At 37.9% G+C, this 9,623-nt stretch overlaps 1 long non-coding RNA gene across 1 annotated transcript; it reads right to left on the bottom strand.

Moving 5' to 3' along the window:
• On the bottom strand, positions 1-3,767 carry LOC137095959 (uncharacterized). The gene is made up of 4 exons (XR_010909104.1): positions 3,739-3,767; positions 1,934-2,134; positions 1,260-1,312; positions 1-853 (listed from the first exon to the last, which is right to left on the bottom strand). It is a non-coding gene; the product is annotated as an uncharacterized lncRNA (long non-coding RNA).
• Between the last annotated feature and the right edge of the window lie 5,856 nt (positions 3,768-9,623).

The following is a 9,623-nucleotide window of genomic DNA, read 5'->3' as shown; positions in this document are numbered from 1 at the left end:
GACAGTTTTCCTCCATTTTCTTTTCCCATGGTGAATTGGATGCTGTTGAGGTGGTCCAGGAACTTGTTTAGTTCTTCTTTTCTATGGTTCCAAATAGTGAAAGTGTCATCCACATATCTGAACCATGTAGTGGGCTTTTTTGTTGTGGTTTCCAAGGCTTATTTTTCAAAGTGTTCCATGTAGAAATTTGCTATGACTGGTTCCCCATGGTTATTCCATCTTTCTGTTTATAGAATTCACTGGTAGTACCTTATGGTGAGGCAATGGTGAAACAGGAATGGCCAGAAATTGACCAAAATGATTGGAATGTATATAAGAGTTATTATGCATGCCATCATACAAGCAAATACCAAATACCAAAACCAAATACTATGAGCAACAGCATTAGAATAAATGTATAAACAAGGGCCTTCCAGACAGCCCTATATCCCAGAATATCAAGGCAGAAAATTCCACAATATCTGCTTTGAACTGGATTATCTGAGTACACACTCAGATAATGTGGGATTTTCTGCCTTGATGCTCTGGAATATAGGACTATGTGGAAGGGCCCCCTTTCCCCACTTGTTATTCAACCTTTGGTGTCTGCAGTCAAGAGAGATCTGGACGTTAGTGGAATCTACTATTTAAAAAACTTAACGATAAATCTAGATTTGTTTGCTGATGATCTAGCAATTGCCTTGGCTAACCCAGTCCATAGCCTAGAGGCAGTCTTTAAGATATTGAGTCAACACAGCAAAATTGATGAGACAAGAACACCAAAAGTTTATCACAAATTTGTTTTCCACTCCTGGGGTTTCTCTGAGACTTTGGGATGTCTTCAGGGGATTTTTTGCAGCTAATTTTCCTCCTCCTGTAAAGGCAATCAAATGGAAATGTCAGATGTGGGGGGAAATCAGTGTATTTTGGCTAGGAAGAACAACAACATTCAAAACTATTCTACTTCCAGAGTTGAGATACCTATTCCAAGTACTTTTCATAAAATCACCCTTAGTAAAACTGACAAAAGTACTTTAGAATTGTATTAACCAAGGGAAAATATTTTTAAAAACCCAGATCTGTTATGCATAGAAAATTGAAACAAGTGGACTAGAGATACTGCACTTTTTATTGTATTGTGAAGCCTATCAGGTCTGACAACTAATTAGAGTAATATGCAAACAAATTGCAAAGTAAATGACATCAAGGGAGATTGGATAAAGAGACTAAGATTCTGGGATTTTTCCCATCAAGATCTCAAAGAGATCTAGAATCCTTACCTCTAAATCTTCAACCTGGTATAACTGGAGAGACAAGCCGTTCAAAACCCCATCTGTAAAAATAAGATAAATAATATATGTTTAATTTCTGTATTTGGTATGTTAAAACTTAAGAGATGGATGCTATCTGATGGATCAATTGTTAAGAAATTATAATAGAAAAATGCATAATATCAATGATATAGAAATTATAGAAGCAACAGACACACACACACACACAGAGGTATTAGAGGTGTGCTTTTCTTGTTATTCATCATAATTCAGATCAAATTCGTTAAATTTGTACTTATGAGGTGATGTCAGATACATAGGCATGGCCCGTGCTAAAAATTTAGGAATCAAAACTTACCCCATACTTTTTTTGTTTTAGTTTTATTAATCTTGGAAGGTTCCCAAAGTCAGTTTCATATTCAGTGCAAAGAAGAAAGCAAAGCCAAAAAGGCTGCTTTAGTGCCTTGCCTTTCCTCTGTAAATTAATGGAATCTTGCCATTAAGACTGGTGAGAAAAGAGGGAGCAGTGTTTGCTGGGAACCGTACAGAACTCTGGGAAATGTGGTTTGGGAAGAGAGGAGCTCTATGCCAGATAATTCATAAGGCCCTGCCCTAAACTACATTTCCCTGAATACACTAGGACACGGAACAATGTCTTCAAACTGCAGAAAAGGGTATTCCACCTGAACATTGGAACTTCCTAACTGTGAGAGCTGTTCAGCAGTGGAACTCTCTGTCCCTGAGTGTGGTGGAGACTCCTTCTTTGGAGGCTTTTAAGCAGAGGTTGGATGGTCATCTGCCGGGGTGCTTTGAATGTGATTTTCCTTCTTCTTGGCTGGGAGTTGGACTGAATGGCCTACGAGATCTCTTCCAACTCTACGATTCTATGAATAAAGCCAGATAGTTAAGACACAAAACCTACACATATCTCCCCAAAACCACTTCAACCATTATCTTGTTGCTCTCTATTCTTAACTGAAATCAATGCAGCGTTTTCAGTGTGAAAAATAGTGTTGTAGAAAAGTTTGATTTGTGAAGCTTTGGTACATGTAGCTTTAATGGAAATGCCAGGTTATAGTGACAAAGAGAACAAGAAGCTCTACTGTAATATTTTCTGACACATTGATAGCCTAGTATTATGCCTAGTTATAAAGTGCTTCTCACAGAGACTACTTCCTATCAAAGCCTTCAGTTTCCTGTATTCTTATTTCTCCTCTCAGTAATATTTTAGTGCCATTTTTAATAATATAGTCAAAGATTCTGTGTTTAGTATGGTACATACCTAATCAAAATTCATGTCCACATATTGTCATATATGTATTATAAAATTATATCCTGTAGGAAAAAGTTATCAGTTATTTGAGTGACCAAAAAGTCTCCCTGATTGTTTACTAACATCATCAGGGGTGAACTGGATTCTCTTTATTTTTAAAAGGTAGAGCCTGGAAAATTAGGTTTGAAAAATCAATTTTAATATTAAGTGTGAGAAATGACTAGATCAGTTCCTTATCCCAATGGTTAATAACTGAACTTGTTGGATTAATTGAAATAGCACTAATTAATCCATTACTTGAAATGCTTGTTTTTGGCAACAGATATGGGATTAGAGAGAGAATGGCCTGGAGAGAGTGAGATTCCAAAATCATGTCTGTAAACTGTCAAGTTGGGAAAGCTCCTTATAGTCTGTGGAATGAACAGAAAAGATTTGATAGCTGAATATGCTGTCTGAATTTAAAACAGTCTCTTCCAGCAGGCCTATCTAGATGATTTTTAAACTATCAATGTTCAATTATGAATTGTAAATTATGTACCAATGGTTATATATGTATTGATTTTATATGTTCTTTTACACTGATATGTGTTTTACCTGGTTGATGTATTTTTAATTAATAGTAAGTGTTTATAACCGATGGTTTGTGTTGTATTTTAATATGCTGTTGTTCCCCTCCTCGATTCATGGAGAGATTCATGGTCAGAAATTGTTGTTGTTGCCTTTCTGCATGGGAGTTCATTTTACAAATAGCTCAGTTCCATTTTGCTACTGATTTGCATTTCTCCACTGTTCTTTCCACTTACATTTCAGTAATTTCCCAAATTCCTTGTCTGTTAAAGATGATATGGAATGATCATAAAAGTTAGTAAGGAATGATGCATGTATTGCAGATAGAGGATGGTGATCGATAGACAAGTACAGCAAGAAGTGGCTGAAAAGATCAAGGGTGAAGAATTGTTAATCAGATATGCTTTGATGGCCCCTGAACATATTTGGCACAACTGCACCAGTGCATCATCTTCTGCCTCCCAAACTCCCACTCAAAGAGTATGATTTCCGAAGGTTATGCGGATATGCGATAAAACCAGAAATTCCCAGTTCAGTCCATGATATTTCCTATTTAAAATATTGGTTATCTAATAATCCCACTATTCTACTTTTCTAAGCAAAAACAGGAGAACATGAATTAGCAATTGTCTTTTGACTTCACCTTACCATATGTGGTAAAAACAGGATGATTGAAAAGGAATACCTAGAGAAAGAGAGCTGGAGAAAGCATTTTACATATATATGAATGAAATCTCTCTGCGAGCACTAGGAAACTATGCCCGCACAACCTGGGGATCACAACCAGATACAGTGAAGACATCAGTCCTTGTGCTTTGCTACACTGCTGCTGAATATGCATGCCTAGTGTAGAATATATCTCACTACGTTAAAACAGAGACTCTTAATGAGACATGCTGCATTATCACAGGATGCCGACGCCCTATACTGCTATAGAAATTATACTGTTTAGTCGGTATTGCACCACCTGACATCGATTGGGAAGTAGCAGCCAGTAATGAAAGGACCAAAGCCTTGACATCTTCAGCGCATCCTCTGTTCGAATATCAGCAAATGCCTTAAATCAAGAAATAGCTTTCTAAGATCTACAGAGATACTCGCAAGCGAGAATCCAAAAGTTGCAAGCTAAAACCCAGAACCTATATCAGTGGCTGATACCAAATGATAAACTCCCTTCTGGGCATACAGAAGACTGGGTGACTTGAAAGGCACTGAACAGACTGTGCCCTGGCACCATGAGACGCAGTGCCAATCTTAAGTGGAGTCCATGACATGCGAGTGTGGAGAAGAGCAAACCATAGACTACTTACTGCAATGCAGTCTGAGTCCTGCCACATGCATAATGGAGGACCTCCTTACAGTGACACCAGAGGCACTCCAAGTGGCTGGCTTCTGGTCAAAGGAAATTTAATATAATGCCAAGTTTGCCATTTTTTTATACATCATAACTGTATTCTCAATTCACTTCTGACATGATAAATAAATAACTAGGAAACACACTAAGGAGTAAGAAATGATTATTTGCAGTTCACCCCGATTAATAATACATACAAAAATTTGAATCCAAAATGCAATAAAAAGAAGAGGAGAATAACAATGTATCTGCACTTCAGAAAAAATCCAACAACTTTTTCATAAACCAAGCCGATATAGAGGGAGGAGAAATGCTTGACATTGTGTGTTTGAGGGCTTCTTGCTAAGCAAATCAATAACTTCTCCTCAACCTCAATTCCATTCCAATCCAGGGTTCATCTGTTCTCTTACTTCTTCCGTTGCCTCATGGTTCTGCTGCTCCTTGGCATCCTCTCTGACTCTCTTCCTCTCCTTCCCCCATCCCCCCAAAAAGACCATGCTTTCACAGGTAAATTAGTCTGCACACCATACTAACAAGTAAGCCAGTAGAGATCCAAATGCTCGTCCTGATCCTAATGCTACTTTTCCTAAGGCCTTCTGAACCTGGCAGAGGGGGCATCTACACTAGAATGAATGCAGTTTGACACTACGCTAACTGCCATGGAATCAAGGTCTTTAACCTTCCCTGATAAAGAATGCTGCTGCCTCACAGGGGCCACAGTTAAAGTGGCATCAAATTGCATTCATTCTACAGTGTAGATGCACCTTCAGTGAACTCATCGCTGCATTCTGATGGCCTACCTTGTAGGATGAACTCCAGCATTCATTAATACCAGTGGTTCTCAATCTGTGGGTCCCCAGGTGTTTTGGCGAAATCTTACAGAAATCTTAACAGCTGGTAAACTGGCTGGGATTTCTGGGAGCTGTAGGCCAAAACACCTGGGGACCCACAAGTTGAAAACCACTGCATTAGACAATATATGGCATTGCATCATGCTGGGTAAAAAAAGAAAAAGATATCTAACAAAATCAGAATTAAACTATTTAGAAAGGTTTTCCAAGCTCTGTAAAAGGTTTTAAAGCCTTGTTTAAAATCAAGAGTATTACTCTTTGCTCCAAAAGAGCACTTTAGTATCCTTGAATGTTAGCACTTATGGATTATCACACTATAGATATAATTCTGTATTGCAGTAATATGTGTAGCCTGAGAGATGGGAGACAAAAGAGAAGATATGAATGAAGTTATGAATGAATTACAACCAGATTGACTTTTGAAAGCTTCTAGCTGTGGTTACGTTGTAGTTACCCTGGTTACATAAAATAATTATTTGTTTCTTCAAAGTTTTGGGGAACATGTACAAGAAAATTGAAAGCTATTTAGTTTACCCCATGAAGTAGAATTCTGTTATCAAGTTAGTTAATCCATCAAAACCTGTACCCTGACATATTGTTTCAGGTGCCTCTTGAATCATTGTTGTTTTTACTCTTTTAAAATTATTGTTATTGTTTTGACTCTCTAAGTTAACTGCAAATGTAGTATTGCATGGCAGGCTGTTGGACTGGATGATGGCCCGTCTGGTTTCTTCCAACTCTATGGTTCTGTGACAAAGTGGAACCACACCACTGCATAATGTATCCACAATTGGCTGATAATGAAATGTTATATTTGTTTCATGCAGAGATTGTAAAGAAAAATCTTTTAACACTTTGGGCCCTGTTTTTCAGTCCAGTGAAATTCCGAGAAGCTTTAAAAGATCTATTTTAAGGTGATATAAATGTGGAAAAGAAGAAATAATAAAAACATAGTTACAATAGTAAACATTTAAGGCTACCAGGCATGGGCAAATGTGGCTGGACTACGACTGACTGTTTAAAAGGAGTTATAGTTGGCATGCTTTACTACTCCTTCCAGTGATGGAAAGTGTGTGTGAAATTTACAGCTAAGATTTAGTGCTTCTGTCCATCCAGCTCCCTTTTATGCCACACACTCCTTTTCCTTTTACATCATGGGCTTTAGTTTTTAAGACCTAGAATGAGTATACTCATCATAAAACTTTGTAAACCATCCTGAAAACCTATGCTGTAGAATTAAAATGTTTTAAACCTGATGGGCACCTTCCCAGACTGGAGAGGACTCTTTTGGATCCTCCACATGTTAAGAATCCTGTATCACTACTGATGTAGTGCTCTTAGATTGCAAATAAACTATACATTCCAGTACCTATAACTCCTCTAAATCATGGTGAATTCTCCCCAAACCCCTCCAGTATGTTCAGTTGCTGATCAATTCCTCTCTGGTTGCTGTGCCCCACAGAAAAGAGTAGGAAAGGGTTAAGGAAGAGGCAGTGGGCGGGATCAAATTCCACATGCAAATTCCACACCGATGGAGGGAGTAAGAAACACTGGGATGTCTGTGGTAGCGGAAAAACAGAAAATCTAGGATGAAATTGTTCCCAAATGAAAGCCTTCACTTGGGTGGTGGGCAGTATTGTGTTTGTGGAGGACACTGGCAGGGGTGTACAAGTTCACGGTGCTCGCTGTAACCTGCAATGTCATTGGAAGGAGGGCCTTTGGTGGCTCCTCGTAGGTGGGAACCATAGCTGCTTGTGGAATTGGGAGCCTGTCTGTGAAAGTGAGCGACATTCACACATACATATTTTCACTATTATTATGTGTATAGAAGATAGATAGATAGATAGATAGATAGATAGATAGATAGATAGATAGATGTGTTCAGTCACTCCTCTAATGTTTCCAGCTAAATGCTACACACACACCCTCCTCGCTCCCATGGTCATTCCTTTTCTGAGAAGCTAGTACAGAAAACAGCAATCAGAACTGGAATGCCTTCCATCTCTCTCTTCCTTGCAATTTTTCCATACTTGTTCTTATACTTGTTTGTTGCTGCTGTTGTTGTTTTTTGAAAAGAAAATGCGAACATCCCTCCATGCCCCCAAAATAGGCAGGATGCCAGTGTTGTTTCAGCAATCCTTCTCTCCAACAGAAAACCCTCTGAAGCTTTAGATGACATTACAGCTCCACTCATAACAAAGCTCATGAAAAGCACTATGTTTTTTTCTGTGTTTTTAATTCGTCAAGATTTTAAAGGGGAAAACTGTATTTTCTTCAAGAAAAAAACTTATATGATAACCAGTTCAATTTCAGCCCATAAGCACGTTGAAGATGAGATCATGTGAAATCTACACAAACATCCAGCCAACATGCAAAGGTATATCAGCATAAGAAACTGCTGCTGAATATTTAAGACAGCTCAGATATTTTTAAATGCCTGAATAATTTTTTAAAAAATGTTTTCTTAGTGTCTAGAAGTAAACAAAGCTGGTGCAAGACTTACCTGCCAGTAAGATATGTGCATAGCTATCAAGAAAGGCTCTATCTTTGCTTGTAATTTAGGAAGTTATAAAAAAACTGTCATTTCCCCAAGTTGTTTGTGAAGGACAGATTTAGCTAGGATTCAATCACCCAGTGAGATGTTGGCTTTGAGGACAATTAAATACCTCTGTATCTATGTGGAAGTTAAACCAATTAATTCAAGTGCTGCTGAATGTCAAATTGCATTTTCACAGCATTCAGAGAAGACAGAAGAAAAGAGGGTAAAGCAGAATAATCTGGGCGCTTTCCAATTGCCAGAGTTAAGAAAGAGCCAAAGATCTTAATACTGAGTTTGAGTGACAGGAGAGAAAGTAATGTCAGCTTCAAAAGAGGCAGCGAAGATGATGATACCATAAAAACTCAGATAGCTTTTTAAGCTGAGAACACATTATCAGAGAGACAAGGTGAGCTATGAAACGGATTGAAGAAAAATCAATCAGTTGTGAAAAAATGGATTTGAAGTCCCATGTTTACAAAGCTGCTCCTCGTGTTAACATGTTAATTCTGTACTGCCGTGTGTTATTCTGAATGGGCGACCCTTTATCAAAGAACTAAGATCTTTCACATATTAAGTGAGGATTGGGAAACCTCTGGCCTTACAATCAAATATGCCAACAACACCAACTGGAGTTAGAATCCAGTCTTGCCACACACCCTTTCCCATAGTACTGTGGTTAAGTTATTCATTTTCTCTTTTCTAAATGCTGAGATTCGTATTTTAAAGCAGTTGTTTTCAGTCTTTGTTCCTCCAGGTATTTGAGACTTTAAATCCCAGAAACCCCAGCTAACTTGGTCAAAGGTCAGGAATTCTGGATCCAAAACATCTGGATGACTAAAAAAGTGGAAACCACTGCCCTATGGCTTAGTTACTGTCAGTAATAATTAAGCTAAAACTACATTCCTTTCCTTTAGCCCTCTATCTCATTCCCCAACCATGCTTCTCTGAAATTGAATTTTGCTCTTAGGTTAAAAATGGTTTTCCCTCTTTACTTTAACTGAGCCCCTCCCCAACATAGTTGGGTAAAAACAGAATTGGCTCTTGGACCTATATCTCTGTAATTTGTCCCTGAATATTTTTTTTTCAGAAATAGTTTCAGGAAAATATGAGGGAGAAGGCTGAATGCACAAGTCAGATCAAGAAAGTTATATGGATGTCTAACACATCAAACTGCCAACTCACAGTCACTTTAGATATATTTTTGCATTAACAGAGGGTTTGTTTTTTTAAAATGCCAATGATATCAGCTGGAGGGACTATTCTGGAGCAGAACAGACTTGGAAAATCTGCTCTTGAAGAATTTAACCCTTAACTAGTTTTGAGGAAAATCCCTTACAATGTCATTAGGGGACTTACTCTTGCAGCTGTGCTCTCTTTTTAGAGTTTATATATTTTGGTTGGCTGTGATTAGTCCCTAGGCAGTGGCAGCAACAGCATCAATGCTAATAACGACAACAATAACAGTAGCAATAATAATGATATAATATAGCAACATTGATGTACATGGCAATTTACAGGCAGAAGAACAATTTTTAAAGCCTTGCCAAAGACATGCAACTTGTAATACAAATACATGCACAGTGGAAGGAAAGAATAATACAAATACAGATTGAATTTCCCTTCTCTAAAATGCTTGGGACCAGAAGTGTTCTGAATTTTGGGTTTTTCTGGATCTTGGAATACTTGCATATACATATTGGAGATGGGAGACACATCTAAACATTAAATTCATTTTAAGTTTCATATACCTCATACAGAGTGCACTGTTTGTACTATGCAAAGTGCAGAA

Source organism: Anolis sagrei, chromosome 1, assembly GCF_037176765.1.
Source record: "Anolis sagrei isolate rAnoSag1 chromosome 1, rAnoSag1.mat, whole genome shotgun sequence".
In the NCBI taxonomy this organism is placed as follows: domain Eukaryota; kingdom Metazoa; phylum Chordata; class Lepidosauria; order Squamata; family Dactyloidae; genus Anolis; species Anolis sagrei.
Note: the sequence above shows the minus strand (reverse complement) of the source record. Positions and strands in the feature narration are given on the sequence as shown.